The 16,195-nt window shown below is 40.3% G+C and overlaps 1 long non-coding RNA gene across 1 annotated transcript; it reads left to right on the top strand.

Annotated features, from left to right (window-relative positions):
• The first annotated feature begins 10,126 nt into the window (after positions 1 to 10,126).
• On the top strand, positions 10,127 to 13,289 carry LOC133258069 (uncharacterized). The gene is made up of 3 exons (XR_009739791.1): positions 10,127 to 10,396; positions 12,794 to 12,913; positions 13,062 to 13,289. It is a non-coding gene; the product is annotated as an uncharacterized LOC133258069 (long non-coding RNA).
• Positions 13,290 to 16,195: the final 2,906 nt, after the last annotated feature.

Genomic DNA, 16,195 nt, shown 5'->3' with positions numbered 1-16,195 from the left:
AGACCTCTCACATAAGCAATAGAAACACAATTCTCTCTTCAAAGGTCAGATTGAATGTTTTTTATTTCATTGCAAAAATACTGAGTAGAAAGAAAGAAAGAATGTGAGACACAAATTAACCATGTCAACATGAATAGAAAAATCAGCAGGAGTGAATTAGGTACTATTCTACATTGAGCTGAAATCTGTCTTCAATGTTTGGTCGTTTTGCTTAACTTTTGTTTCATTTTTAAACAATCAACTTGCAAGCTTCAGTGTACTTGAAAAGTTTAAATACAGTAAAAGTGTTGATAGCAAGGTAGACATGTCAGAACAAAAGAGTGTTAACAGGAAAAGTGATCTTCCTTCTTGTACATTTTAGTTGCAATTTTTCAACTTTCTATTATATATATACACACATAGTATTTAATTTCCTTTCTTCTTTCAGAGTTGACATTTTGCTTTCTCCTTTTCTTCATAGCCTGTTTAGATGTTCCTCCCTGTTTTTGTTCTATGCAATTAACACTGAGCAAAGTCATGTATGGTACTCTTGCAGCTTTTATATCCGTGAATAGAATGAAAATCTGTGCCTGCTCTTTCAAGCTCTGAGAGTCTGCACTTGATTTTAGGACTTGACAGCCACCTTTCAGCAATTCTGTTTCATAAAGGTAACTCCACGCCAATATCGTGTGTAGAATAGAATCAGCCACATACACTATATAGATTACAAGGCAATTAAAAGTGGTTTTAGAAATATTTTCCTTAGGAGAATACCAAAAGCATTTCGTTAAAGAGATATTCATGATCTTGTTTGAAAAAGGGTCCTTTGCTGTGATAGATGTGTGAAATGATATAAGACAGTGCATTTCTCTACAACAGTATCTATCTCCAATTTCCATCTCGGTCTCATCTCTTTTTCTTTCTCTATGCTTGGAAAACAGGCTGGTGCATAGCGACCTTGGATGTGAATTCAAACCAAGTCAATGACTGCAATCATATTAACGAACCAAGGATAAGGATTTGACTATCTCCTCAACCTATGTGTACTGACATTTTCAAAGGGCTGAAGTTCAGGTCCAAACTAATGGAGCTGTAAAGAAAGATGCACATGTTTGGAGCCACAGCGTCTGTACTGTGTTGTTGAATTATGCAGATTTAATTCAGTTAGGGTCATGGTCATAGTTTCAGTAATATCTTGGCTGCTTTTTTTGTCATTAGTAAATAGGATGAAAGAAAATTCATAAAGTGAATTATCTTGTGTATTATTTTTCAAAGGAAAAAAAAAACCCAATATCAGACTCTAAGAACTGAAAACTCCAAAGCTTTAGGTGGAAAACCAAGGTAAAACATAAAAGCTTCAGTTTATAAGATTGAATTGGAGATGGATAGGAGGCATGCACGTAGGTATCTTGGTCTGTGATTTTGTAGATTGCCCTGCCATTGTGGACATCTTTATGGAGATGTTGCCCTGGTGGCTTCTTTTCATAAAGAAATAACACAACATATAAGAATATAGCCTTTGCTTGTGCATTATCTGAGTGAAGCAACTGACCACTGTGCTATGCAATTTAATGTGCCTTCTGCTTCTCTTTGTGTTTTCTTGCTGTCTCTGCAACCCTTTCACCTGGCCCCACATTTTCTGCAATGTTCCTTACCCCCAGTACACCCAGTGCTGGGCTGTGCTTAGTTGCTCAATTGTGTCCGACTCTTTGTGACCCCATGGACTGTAACCTGCCAGGCTCCTCTGTCCATGGGATTCTCCAGGCAAGAATACTGGAGTGGGTTGCCATTCCCTTCTCTAGGGGATCTTCCGCACCCAGGGATTGAACTCAGGTCTCCTGCATTGCAGGTGGATTCTTTACCATCTGAGTCACCAGGGAAGCCCGGGACACCCGATATACACACCTAATTTAGTTCAACTGCTTCTTCACTCTTCATTCTTTATCCTTGATCCACATTTCCTCCTCTCCCAGCCACATCTCAACTGTTCCCCTGACCACAGAATCTTCTGCCCATTTTTGGCAACTATCCAGACTACTAGGAAAATGAGAGCAGATGACCCTCTGTTTATAGAACTGCAGCTTGATGCAAAATAGAAGATGTTTTCCCGACCACCCAGATGTGTATACAACATGGATATCCCAAAGAAAGTAAAAATTATGTGGCATATTTTTGAAATTTGGGAAAATGGAAAGCAGCCGTCTGCCATATCTCAGAACTCCTCTATGGGGAATATAGACAATAAGAACTGAAGCTCCAACTGATCCCTGAGAATTGAACAAGATAATGAGAGCTAAGACATAAAAGGATCTCTACTAGAAGCCAGGCTAAACTGGGAAATACCCCAAGAGTCCTTACAAATTTATGGTGCCTATCTTATCAGATCAGAATTAAGGAGCTTCTGATAAATCACCTTGAAATATTCATTTGTAAATGAGAATAAAGCTTATACAGAGAAATACAAAATTTTGGCAGGAAGTTTCTGAGCAAGATTAGTAGAGATGGGATTTCCTAGGAGAGAAACACTCCTTTTAGTTCCTGCGGGATGAGTGTGCATAAATATCATTTTTCAAATTATTCACCCAGATTTTTTTAAAGTGTTTTGGGAGTATAGTCCCTTTCCTCAGTTATTTTGTTAGCTTGACAGCTTTGCACATTTGAGGAGACCCATGGTGCCCAAAGAAAGTAAAAGGCACAATTATTTGCCTAGCACCCAGTCTGTGCCTGTGCTATGCTAGTTATAGAGCCTTTTATTATCACTGTCTTCACAATAACCCTACCAGTGGGGTGTTATTCTCACTGTTTGAATGAGGTTCAAAAGAAGTTCTTGGCGGGGTTACTCACCTCCATCAGGCCGACAGTACAGTACATCAGAACTCTTTTTAACACAACGCATGTCCTTGAGAGTCCCTTGGACTGCAAGGAGATCCAACCAGTCCATTCTGAAGGAGATCAGCCCTGGGACTTCTTTGGAAGGAATGATGCTAACGCTGAAACTCCAGTACTTTGGCCACCTCATGCCAAGAGTTGACTCATTGGAAAAGACTCTGATGCTGGGAGGGATTGGGGGCAGGAGGAGAAGGGGACGACAGAGGATGAGATGGCTGGATGGCATCACTGACTCGATGGACGTGAGTCTGAGTGAACTCCGGGAGTTGGTGATGGACAGGGAGGCCTGGTATGCTGCAGTTCATGGGGTCGCAAAGAGTCGGACATGACTGAGCGACTGAACTGAACTGAACTGATGTCCTGAATATAGAGGTTCTGTACAACCTTCTCAGTGGTTTTGATATAGGAGATAGATGTAGGTGATGTAGGAGATAAATGTCCAATCTGGACATTACAACTAGCCTCCTGTGGCGTTTCCTAAGGCAAGAAATAGGTGGGTCTCAGTTGAGGAATTTACAATCAGCCTCTCATTTACAAATAGCTGGTCCTTGCCTCTTGCAAACATCTCAAGGTAGTAATCATGGGAGGACAAAGAGAGAGAGAAAAATACCCTGTTAGAGTAAAGGATTAAGGGATCTTCTGCTTTCCAGTTTTTAAGACAGGAAGATACTACACATGCGCAGAAAGACTCTTTGTGGGTCAAAAGTCAAGGGATAACGCCAGGCTGTAATGGGTCTCACTCCTCCCAGGAGCCTTCACTTGAAGATCCACCTTGGCTGAAGAGTGCATGTACACCCCAGCGGAGGGTCCTGAGATGAATTAACCATGGGGTGAGGGGTGGGGAATAAAGCAAGATGATTGGCCCGAGGCAAGACAAAGACTTGGAAAACTGCCACCTTATAAAGGATTTAAACTTCCCAAAGGCGTGGCTGTCTCCCTGAGTTCACCTGTGTGCCTTTCCATGTGTAATTTTCCTTTCAATAAACTTTTTACTTTACGCTTTACCTTCTGCCTCCTCCTCTGAATTCGTTCTTGACTAGGCAGGCAAGGACTAGGGACTCTGGCCCTAACTGCTGGTTCCTGTGGTCCCTTGGTTAAGACTCCTGGTCCGGGAAACTAAGACCTTGCTTCCATCACTTCCAGCCCCCGCTCACTGCTGCTTGCTGCAAGCTACCTTTTATTGTTGCGTGCATCTGAAATCAGTTTTGCTTTATTTTTTTTTAACCTACAGACTTAAGCAGTATGGAGAAAAGCTCAAGTCTAACGTAATTAAAATCATGCAAGCTTTACTACTTAAACATTCAAATTTCTTTTTTTTTTTAAATAAACTGATAGCTTTGAGTTAAAAAATAAGGGATATTCTAAAAGGATATAGAAGGTAGCATCTTCATTTGCTATTTATACATGAGCTGGACATCAGAGCAGAGCAATAAGGTCATTGCATTTTTTTATGTTAAGAAAGTCTACTTTTTCCAAATGGAGGAATTTATGTAGTTTGAATTACAACACACACACAATTGAAGATTAAACTTTTCCTGGGAAAATTATGTCCCGCTTATGGTTTAGTGTGGGTTCAGTATGATTTTTACTTCTGTTTGTCTCTATCTTAACTATTTCACCTCTCCTTTATTCCTTCTAACCGAAATGAAAGTTCTTGTACAAATCCTGTGCTCTGAAACCTAGAGATTGGCAGGCGGGTCTTCTCTGTGATTCTCTTCACCTCTATAAGCTCACAGGCCAAGTTCCTATCCTGGAGCTGCTCAGCATCCATTCACTGAGGTTTTCCTCTTGACTTCACATAAAACACCAGATGTGAGCTGCTTGAATTAAAGTGGGTTGGAAGGAAAGGCAGAAACAATGTTTAGCCAAATCACATCCTTGTCTCAAATCTTTGAATTAGTTTTGTCTGTTTTATGTTGCTGGCATTGGTACATCTCTTCCCGTTCAAATCATTAGAGTGTGCCTCACTGTCGAGCCATTGTAAGCTTGGATTCATTTTTCTTCTTAGCGAGTCTTGGAGAAAAAAGTGCTCCCTGTTGGCCCCTTCGGATGTTCTTTCTGAATTTTTGGCTACTTCAAGAACAGGATAACTAAGCCCAGTGATCCATTCCTACTACATACGCAGGTGCTTGCTACATGCACATCTGAGACGTGTACAAGAACTATAGGTGATTCCTTTCACCTTGAGAATCACGCAGGCCAATGTTAGGTTTCTAAGATTTGTTTATTTTGGAACAGAATAACGACACACACAAGCGCACTAGACCCGAATCTCAGGAGGGGAGGAACAGTTGCTTTCTCCCCAGCTCTGCAAGCCCCACGGAAGCCCCTGTGAAGTTTCTGTGGACACGTGGGACTTGATGGATTGACCGTGCTCTCTCAAGAGCTTGCATATCATCTTCTTTACTGATCTGATTGGGAGACAATTTTGCCTGTTCTTTCAACTCTGATTCTGCAAGAGGTGATCAATTTGACATTTCCATCTGCTTACCACATCTCACTCTGGAACTGAGGAGTCGTGGATCAATGGGACAATGAAATGAAGTAGAAATTTCAATGATTCTATTTCATGAGATCAGAACTGCTTCTAATTCTTGGGAGAGGACGGAACAAAGATGGTCTTTAGGAAGACTTCCTGCTGTTGACTTAAGAAAATAGTCACAACCTAAAAATTGAGAGTTATGTTATAGTTGGTGGGAATTTTTAGGACTTCAAGCCTGGGAGACAGCACCTCAAGTGACTGTGAGAGTTCCAAGGAGGCAGGGGAAGGAATTGGGTTATATAGAAGTTTGTAACAAGGGGCAAATAGTCTGAATATCAAAAGATTATTGTTAATTAAAGAAAATAAGATATCTCAAGCTAAGGAATTCAGCACTTTTTAATGGGATGATGTAAGAGTCTGGGCCTTTTGAAATCTTTTTTTTTTTTTTGGAATATGTATCTCAGATATCTGGGGCCAGTATCTTGCATTCCCCCCTCCCCTGACCCTAACTCCTCAGTACTCACCTTGGGGAATGGTTGATGGCTGTGGATTGTGAATTGTTTTTCCTGGGTGCTCTCTAGGCTTAGAAATTCACTTTTGGAGGACTTGAATCACTGATTGCTATGACTTCTTTGTTTACTGACCTAGCAGGAAATATTCCATTACTCACTGCCGTGCATTGACTGTGTCTTCCAAAATTCATTTGTTGAACCCTAATGCCTAAGATGGTGCTTGGATGAGGGGTGTTTGAGAGGTGGTTAGGTCCTGAGGGTGCTTACTCATAACTGTGATTAGCGCCCTTATGAAAAAAGCCCATGAAAGGCCCTTGCTCCTTCTACCCTGTGAGGACACAGTGAAAAGACAGCCGTCCTGAAATCAGGCCTTTATCAGGCACGGGATTGGCCTGATCTTTGACTTTTCAGCTTCCAGAACTTCCAGTGACAAATGTCTATTGTTTAAGACAGTCAATGTACTGCATTTTGTTATAGCACCCTCAAAGGAATTAAGGCACTTCCCAACTTGGAAAACCCAAAGTTTTGTTAGAGCTGTAACTATGCCAGGCCACTAAGGAATCACAGTTTAGCCAACTTACTGGTGAAGCACAAAGACTTATGACACAGTCCAAGAATTATAATTAAAAGTTATTTTGAATTTGGAAAGCACTTCCTATGTTAGAAAGAAATCTCATAAACATTTTCTCATCTTGCACATGTGCAGACACAGAAGGTCCCCAACTTATGACTTTTTGATTTTACAATGGTGTAAAAGCCACACACACTCAGTAGCAACCATACTTCAGATGTTTTTACTTTTGCACTTTTCCTGGGCTTGTGATATGTGGCACATACTCTTTGGTGATGCTTGGCAGTAGCCACAGCTCACAGTTTGCCACATGAATATGAGAATAAACAACCAATACATTTGTAACTGTCATGACTCACCCATTCTGTTTTTCATTTTTGTATGGTATTCAATAAATTGCATGAGATATTCAATACTTCTTTATAAAATAGGCTTTGTGCTGGATGATTTTGTCCAACTGTGAATGTTCTGAGCATGTTCAAGGTAGGCTGGGCCTTTAAGCTCTCATGATCAGTATGTTAGGAGCATTAAATTTTTGACTCAAAATATTTTTCCTTTAGCAAGTTTATTGGGACATAACCATATTGTTAGTAGAGGAATATCTGTGTAAATATGAACATATATGCATGGCAGTGGGTCCCAGAGGGATATAGAATTCCTATGAAATACCATCTGTTAGGTTGTTGTAAATCTAAGTAGTTTTCAAGGAAGTTGGCTGCGTTGACTGGTGGAATCTATCTCAAATATCAAATCATTCCCTCAAAAAACACATAAAACTCCCATTAACTGGTATTATGGTGGAAACAAGGGTAAGAGTTTGGGGAAAGATTTAACTCAGAGGAAGTTAAAGGTAATGATCAAGAAGATAACTCAGTCCACAGAAAGTTGGGAGTGAGCTGTTAAAGGCAAAACTTAGCTCTGATTATATGGATAAGAGGCATAAAATGCAGTCTGTGTTTATTTTCATCCCTGGAGAGACATATACGACAGAAAGAAAATGACTTTTGGACTAAAACAGAATCTTAATAAAAGCCACAATGACAATACATTGGAAGCAGAGTTTAATTATTGTTTTTCTCTGCATGAGTCGTTCTTGGCCTTCTTTGTAAACTTCCTAGCACTTAGTCTAGATTCTTCTTTTATCCTTCATCTGCTGATGTTATTTACATACAGAATTGTGATGTGTGTTATCCTATTATTAAAATAGAACTGGATTTTAATTAAATATCAATTCAGGATCACAGCTTCAAGCTACTTGCCAGCACTGATGGTGATCAATAGATGTTGAACAAAGAAGATAAATGGGTTTTCTGAATAGCCCAATGTTTTTCATTCCTCTCTCTTCCTTCTCCAGTTTCTCTGCTTTCCTATTTCCCTCTAGACTTTTTCACTCACCCCCCCTTCTCTCTTCCTCCACCTGCTTAATTTTTCATACACGGCATATATTTAATTTCCTGTGTGCTTTCACACATTCTGGTGCGTGCATTCAAACATGGGGAACCGGAGATGTTGACTGCCAGATCATCACGTTTGCTAATTCACAAATCCACTTCCAGTTGCCAGTTCCCTTGGATTAAGCATCTCTGAAATGTTTCTATTATGTGCTTGTTTCAGAATTATAAAATGTTATTTGCTTGATTGTGTATTTATTTTACAACAATTAATTCACCCTGAGCGTTTATTTGGAAAAACCATTGCTTGCAAGAAGTAAACACTTCTAAGTATTCCTGAATATTATACCTAATTATCCTTTTATTTTTGTAACTCTACATCATTCCCTTCCAAGTTTAGCATTTTGGTCAATTTAACTCTTGCAGAAATTAAAGCTCTTTGTGAGAAACGTTGCTTAGGAAATTTCAGGACTGTGGATTTGAAAGGACTGTGCTGAATTGGATACATGCTTTGTGGAATGAAATCTTTGTACATTATAATACCAGCGTCATGATGGATTTGTTCACATGCACTGGTTTGCTTCTTTCTTGTACTTATGCATTCATGTATTTTTGCAAGACTAAGTGAATATAAAAATAATTTAAAAGCAGTTCAATATCACATGTGGTAGTAATTCACCATCCCATCAAGCCATGAATATGAGTTTACTTATGGCCTGAATGTGTACAGTCCACAAAAATTATTGAGATAGCAACCCAGATTGTGTATGTAAAGGTTGAGAAAGCTCTATTGTCTTATCCCCGACATATATACACACACATGTATATTTGTGTATGTGGTAACTATACCATATAGGAATTAGAGATTTTCAATTTTCTTCTCTTGATTAAGAATATGAGTTCTTTGAAATTTCTCATATTTATCCACTTTTGCCTCATTCTTGGGGCTTCCCTGGTGGCTCAGACATAAAGAAGCTGCCCAAATGCAGGAGACCAGGGTTTGATTCCTGGGTCAGGTTGATCCCTGGAGAAGGAAATGGCAATCCCCTCCAGTATTCTTGCCTGAAGAATTCCATGGACAGAGGAGCCTGGCAGGTTACAGTCCATGGGGTCACAAAGGGTCAGACATGACTGAGCGACTAACACTTTCACTTTTCACCTCTTTCTGAGAGAACTTTCTTCTTTCTTCTCTTCTTTCTCCTTTGCTTGCTTAGGAAGATTTCTATTTACCTTTGCCTCTATACAAGCAGTTTCCAGAGTGAACTGCTGAATAACTCCGTGTACTTCTGCTTAAGTTTGTTCTCTTGGCTTTTGTGTGTAAGTACTATTTCTTTAAGAAGCTCACCATTTTACACACCCTTGACACACCCCTGTGTTCAGCTGAACACAGGGCTCCTAGCAACCGTGTTCATGATTTTTGCCCTTCACTAGCCTGTATCTGATGCTGTTTTGCTTCACTACTACTCTGACATACAGCGACTGATTCTCGTCTCTCTTTTGTCTTCTTCCTTTTCTCTTGGGAAGGGTATTTGGAAATACATCATAATACATTTTCACGAGGGTGGATATTGAAGGAGGCAGGCCTACACTGCTGGGGTGGTGCTGTGTGAACTCTGGTTGATGTGCATGGATGGAAATTATTCACAAACTTTCTTGATAAGTAGACCTGTGACTTGCTTCCCCACTGGCCAGTGTGGCTGCAGTATGTTTTAATGGTTTGTGAGATGAATGAAAGTATGGATGAAATATTTATGTGCAATTCTGAAACATTCGGTTGAGATAGAAAGCAAGTGATTTCCTAATAGTCCAATGACTCTCCCTCTCTCTCTCTCTCTCTCTCTCTATATATATATATATATACACATATATATATAACAAAGAAAAATGGTGGGATAAAAAGTACAAACTGAGGAGTCAGATGAACAGAAGAAAAAACATCTTATTGAGAAAAGCAAAACCTGAGAGAATAGAAGACTAGGAAGGAAAGGCATGAAGATTGAATGAGGATGTTAAAAAAAATGTGCTTTGGGTACTTCCCTGGGGGTCTAGTGGTTAAGAATCCATCTTGCCATGCAGGGAACATGGGTTCGATCCCTGGTCAGGAGATTAAGCTTCCACATGCCACAGAGAAACTGAGCCCTTGGGCCACGACTACTGAGTTTGTATACTCCAGAGTCTTCAGGCTACAATTGGAGATTCTGTGCACCACCGTGAAAGATCCCGCATGATGTAACAAAGATCCTACATGATGTAACAAAGATCCTACATCATGTAACAAAGATCCTGCGTGCCACAATTAAGACCCAATACAGTCAAATAAAAATACATATTTTTAAAAATGAATTTTGAAAATAAGCCATAGAAGATAATGTTGGAAGTCCTAGAGATAATTTTTTCTGCTACCATAACCTTTGAAATGATAACTAAATTACATGTGATATTTAAAAATCAATCAGTGGTATCAACCAGACTGCAGGATTGAATGGAAGAGAAAACTCTGGAGGGGAAGTAGAATAGAGCCTTGAGACACAATGAATGAAACAAATGCTCCTTCGTCCATGGAATTTTCCAGGTGAGAAGAGTGGGTTACCGTTTCTTACAACAGGATTTTCCCAACCCAGGGATGGAGCCTGTGTCTCTTGCCATTGGCAGGCTGATTCTCTACCACTACCACAACCAGGGAAGCCCATTAATGAAACAAATGACCAAACACAATAAATAGTCAAGTTGCTACTTAGAGGAGTGTTGAGGGTTGAAGTTACATTAACAAATGTAACTTGTTCTTTACCAACTTTGCTGTCTAGAGAGTCTGACCTTCTGAAATCCTAAACTTCCTTTGTCCTGCCATCTTGGTTAGTTGTCAAATAGGATCCCAGCTGTCTGTCTCCCCCACAGAGTTCTGGGCAAGCCTGTGCTTATGATTTCTCCCCTTCACTAGCCTTTATCTGATGCTGTTGTTTTGCTTTGAAATGGTAACTAAATTACACGTGATATTTAAAAATCAATCAGTGGTATCAACCAGACTGCAGGATTGAATGGAAGAGAAAAGTCTGGAGAGGAAGTAGAATAGAACCTTGTTCAGTTCAGTTCAGTTCAGTTGCTCAGTTGTGCCCGACTCTTTGCGACCCCATGAATTACAGCACGCCAGGCATCCCTGTCCATCACCATCTCCTGGAGTTCACTCAAACTCATGTCCATCGAGTCAGTGATGCCATCCAGCCATCTCATCCTCTGTCGTCCCCTTCTCCTCCTGCCCCCAATCCCTCCCAGCATCAGGGTCTTTTCCAATGAGTCAACTCTTCGTAGGAAGTGGCCAAAGTACTGGAATTTCAGCTTTAGCATCATTCCTTCCGAAGAACACCCAGGGTTGATCTCCTTTAGAATGGACTGGTTGGATCTCCTTGCAGTCCAAAGGACTCTCAAGAGTCTTCTCCAACACCACAGTTCAAAAGCATCAATTCTTCCTTCAGTGCTCAGTTTTCTTCACAGTCCAATTCTCACATCCATACATGACCACAGGAAAAACCATAGCCTTGACTAGACAAACCTTTGTTGGCAAAGTAATGTCTCTGCTTTTGAATATGCTATCTAGGTTGGTCATAACTTTCCTTCCAAGGAGTAAGCGTCTTTTAATTTCATGGCTGCAGTCACCATCTGCAGTGATTTTGGAGCCCAGGAAAATAAAGTCTGTCACTGTTTCCACTGTTTCCCCATCTATTTCTCATGAAGTGATGGGACTAGATGCCATAATCTTAGTTTTTTGAATGTTGAGCTTTAAGCCAACTTTTTCACTCCCCTCTTTTACTTTCATCAAGAGGCTTTTTAGTCCCTCCTCACTTTCTGCCATAAGGGTGGTGTCATCTGCATATCTGAGGTTATTGATATTTCTCCCGGCAATCTTGATTCTAGCTTGTGCTTCTTCCAGCCCAATGTTTCTCATGATGTACTCTGCATGTAAGTTAAATAAGCAGGGTGACAATATACAGCCTTGACACACTCCTTTTTCTATTTGGAACCACTCTGTTCTTCCACGTCCAGTTCTCACTGTTGCTTCCTGATCTGCATATAGGTTTCTCAAGAGGCACATCAGGTGGTCTGGTATTCCCATCTCTTTCAGAATTTTCCACAGTTTATTGTGATCCACACAGTCTAGAGACATAATGAATGAAACAAATGCTCCTCTGTCCATGGAATTTTCCAGGCGAGAAGAGTGGGTTACCATTTCTTACAGCAGGGGATTTTCCCAACCCAGGGATGGAGCCTGTGTTTCTTGCATGAGTAAAGAGACATAAGGATGTCACGTTATCCTAGAGAAATATTCTTCAACTCTTGCCAAGGCAGGATTCTACTGAACTTGATTGAACTTTTATCAAATAACAAATTAACTCCTTTTTTGGGGAGGGAGGAAATAAGAGGTATCGATGAGAATGATGAAATGCTCCTGAAGTCCTCAGAAGAGGTGCTTTGCACTCAGTTATTCACATTAAGACTTTTGCACTTTCCAGGCTCATTCTTTGCAGTTCAATGTCCAATGATGCTCCTTTTAGAGTAGAGTATTTCATAAAAATACACAACTTGTTTGAACATTACTGACATATTGGCATATTCTTTTTCAAAAATAGAAATGTGCTGTTGGTGAGAATGAATCACCTTATAAAATGAGTCACCAAATAGCAGGTTAATAGAGCCATTTAGAGAAGAGCAGAAGTAGCTTTAAATATGTATAATCCCTCCACACACCCTCACCTCACAATTATGACACACACACATCCACATTTTTGGGTATATAAATAGTCAGGTAGATTTCTTCTAAACACAGAAAAGATAAACTTTCTAGGTAAGTGATGACTTTAATTGGTTGACATTTAAGAGGCTTATATTAGGTAAGGAAGCATTTTGTCGGGTGGCTGATTGAGCCATTTAACTTGGCTGCTTAGAAAATTAATTTTGCTCTCTTTTTTTCTAACAGAAATAACTGTTTCCTACCTGAGACTCTTTCCCTCCCACTTCTTCTCTGTAATTCCTAGACTGAAGTGAAATTAATTACTGGGCAGATCATGAATCATTATCTACAGACAGTAGGAAACAGGTAAATCATGAAATTATGAAACTCTAAGAGTCATCCATTAACTCCAGTAAGTGGATGGCAAGCCCTTCTCAAATGATTATTTATTAAAATGTTTATGGAGCATAGATCTTTATTCTACCTGTTTTAAGTTTTTTTTTTTTTTTTCCAGGCTGTATACAGTGGAGGAGAAAGGAGAGGGAGGAAATGAACAGCTAAATTGAGATCATCAGGGAGTGCTGGTGTGCTGCAGTCTTTGCGTTGCAAAGAGTCGAGCATGAGCTGGCAACTGAGCAACAACAAGAGAAAAATATAACTATTTCCACTTTTTCACACTTGAAGCATTCTATCCTCAAGTGAAGTAACTATTTTACTATATTAAAACCAAAATGATGTGAAAGGTTGGTGCATTAATATTCTAGATCTATATTCTGGATAGAGTGGCATGTCAAATTTTTCCAAGATTAGGGTTGTCCTCTTTATCAGTGAAATAATACAAAGTAAAATATATCATTTTGTATTTCAGAGAAAATTATATTATAAGCAACTCAGGGTCATTTAGATTGAATATATTTGTCTTTAAATAAACATGCTTCTGCCTCACATTCGAGATGAAATCACACACTTGTGGGTTAGTTTGCCTTATTCAGGGGATGTCCCTACCTAAAACATAGTTTTTTCAAGTCTGACTTGCTAATTGGAATGTTTATTTTCAGAGTCATTTGGTTTTTTAGTTAAAACTGCAGGAAGCCCTTATTTAAATCCAAATATGTGACCCCAAAGAACTGATTCATCAATCCACTGTATTTTCATAAAGAACACTACACCAAACAACAAGCATGTCACACAATTGCCAGGGGAAGGAATTTTGTCAGGCAGGTGGGCGGGTAACGTGCAATTTCATTCATTCCTCAACACAACTCTGAGACTGGCTGGGACCTGGGACCTGGGACCTGGGACCCTTTGCTGCAGTGCTTACACCTGGACAAATGTCTTATGGAACAATAAAATACAAAAAAACTATAAGGGACTAAAAAGAACTGCATGCACGTGCGGTCGGGATAAATTATGGACTACAAGGTACAGAGACACCATAAACCCAGCTGCCACTAAGAACGAGGGGCAAAAGCAGGGCACTGCGCATGTTCCCTGCATGCAAAACCATCAACGGTATGATCCAACCATCTGAGCCACCTCTCAGCCCAAGCCCTGGACCCGCCCCAACCCTCACCCCATAAAAAGGACCAGCTCACCCTCCATGGCTGGGTGAGCAAGCCAGAGAGCAAAGGAAAGCCTTTTTTTTTTTTTAACCTATTCTCGCTCCCCACTGCTGCAGTAAGGGCCCCAGTGAAGCTTTGCCTGAATTTCTTGTCTGGCCTCTGATCAATTTCTGTTGATTAAGGAGGCCAAGAACCTTGGTCAGTAACAACTCCTTGAGCTATCCTATTCCCATTTGAAGAATGAAGGACATGTGGGATTAAATCATTTGCCTCAAATCACACAGTCAGTAAATCTGTTTTTGTTTTCTTTTCCCTTTCAGATCTCCGTGTGATGAATGCAATTTTTTTAAAAGATATGAACACAGTGAAAAGGAAAGCTTTTTCTCTTAAAATATTATTACCATACTAGCACAGTACCCTATGGAGAAAACTCCCGCAGGTGGGAATGTCACACGGGAGCCGCACTCTCGTCATGGCTGCCGAGGAACCTGCTCCTCCTAACATTTTCTCATTTTAGAAGGTGAGGGGGTGGAGGCAAAGAGTGAAAGGTGACTGGGAGGTAAGAGTCACACAAGTTTATCTGAGAACAGCAAAGCGTCTGTGGGAGGTTAAGAGAGAACCCAAGTTCACCAGTGAACTTATGTTGACTAAAGAATAAATCTAGAAGGCAGGGGCCCAACTCCATGGAAGCCTTGTTTTCCTGGCAAAAGAGTATTTACAGAAACAAATGGAGTTTACAGAGAAAGTCTTAGCAATAACAATTTTCATGTCCAAGTCTGTGGCAATTTTTTGATAATCTGTGTTAAAAAGAAATTTGAGTTTCTCAAAAGAGAAGGCTGAGGGGATGACTTAATTACTGTCTTCAGTGTATGAGGGATTGTTACAGTATTTGGAAGATGACAACCAGCTGTTCTCTGTCTCCAAAGAGAAAAACAAGAGAAAATGAATTTGCAAAGTGGCACAGACTTAGACTGGAGACAAGAGAGAACATGATTATTCTATATTTTCTTCACCACTGGGGCTATTTTATTATCCAGTGGGGTAATGAATGTCTGTGTGGGGTGGGGATGCTGTGGACCTTTCTAAACTGAGGTTTGGGGTAAATATCTCATCCACTCTTCTCCATCTGGGCTAAAGGTCTACAGTACCAAGGAAACAGTTACCAAGAACACGTTTGAGATGGTTTTGGCATTGTATGAGTTTTACAGTCCCCTTCAGATCCTCTTTAATACATAGAAGTTTATTTTTTTTAAACTTCTTACTTTATGTTGGAGCATAGCCAATTAACGGGCTTCCTTGGTGACTTAGACAGTAAAGAATTCATCTGCAATGCAGGAAACCTGGGTTCAGTCCCTGGGTTGGGAAGATCCCCTAGAGAAGGGAATGGCTACTCACTCCAGTATTCTTGCCTGGAGAACACCATGCACAGAAGAGCCTGGATGGTTGCAGTCGTGGGGTCACAACTTAGCAAATAACACTTTCCTGGGCGATTAACAATGTTGTGATCATTTCAGGTGGACAGCAAAGGGGCTCAGCCATACATGTACCTGGACCCATTCTCCCTCATGCTCCCCTCCCATCCAGGCTGCCGCATAACATTGAGAAGAGTTCCCTGTGCTCTGCAGCAGGTCCTTGCTGGCTGTCTGTTTAAGACAGAGCAGTGTGCACACGTCCGTCCCAAACTCTCTAACTTTCCCTTCCCCTCATCCTTTCCCCTGGGCAACCATAAGTTCATTCTCTAAGTCTGTGAGTCTGTTTTGTAAATAAGTCTTAGAAGTTTATTTTTAAAACATGCTGCTGTTGCTGCTTAGTCACTAAACTGTGTCTGACCGTTTTGTGACCCCAAGCACTGTAGCCTGCCAGGCTCCTCTGTCCATGAGATTTCCAAGGCAAGAAAACTGGAATGAGTTGCCATTTCCTTCTCCAGGGGATCTTCCTGACCCAAGGATTGAACCCACATATCCTGCATTGCAGGTGGATCCTTTACCATCTGAACCACCACAGAAGCCCATTAAATAATAATAATTCCAGGTAAAATTCAGTTTTTCTAAACATGATTATTACATTGATAACAGACTTTAATATA

Source organism: Bos javanicus, chromosome 12 (genome assembly GCF_032452875.1).
Source record: "Bos javanicus breed banteng chromosome 12, ARS-OSU_banteng_1.0, whole genome shotgun sequence".
Taxonomy (NCBI): domain Eukaryota; kingdom Metazoa; phylum Chordata; class Mammalia; order Artiodactyla; family Bovidae; genus Bos; species Bos javanicus.
Note: the sequence above shows the minus strand (reverse complement) of the source record. Positions and strands in the feature narration are given on the sequence as shown.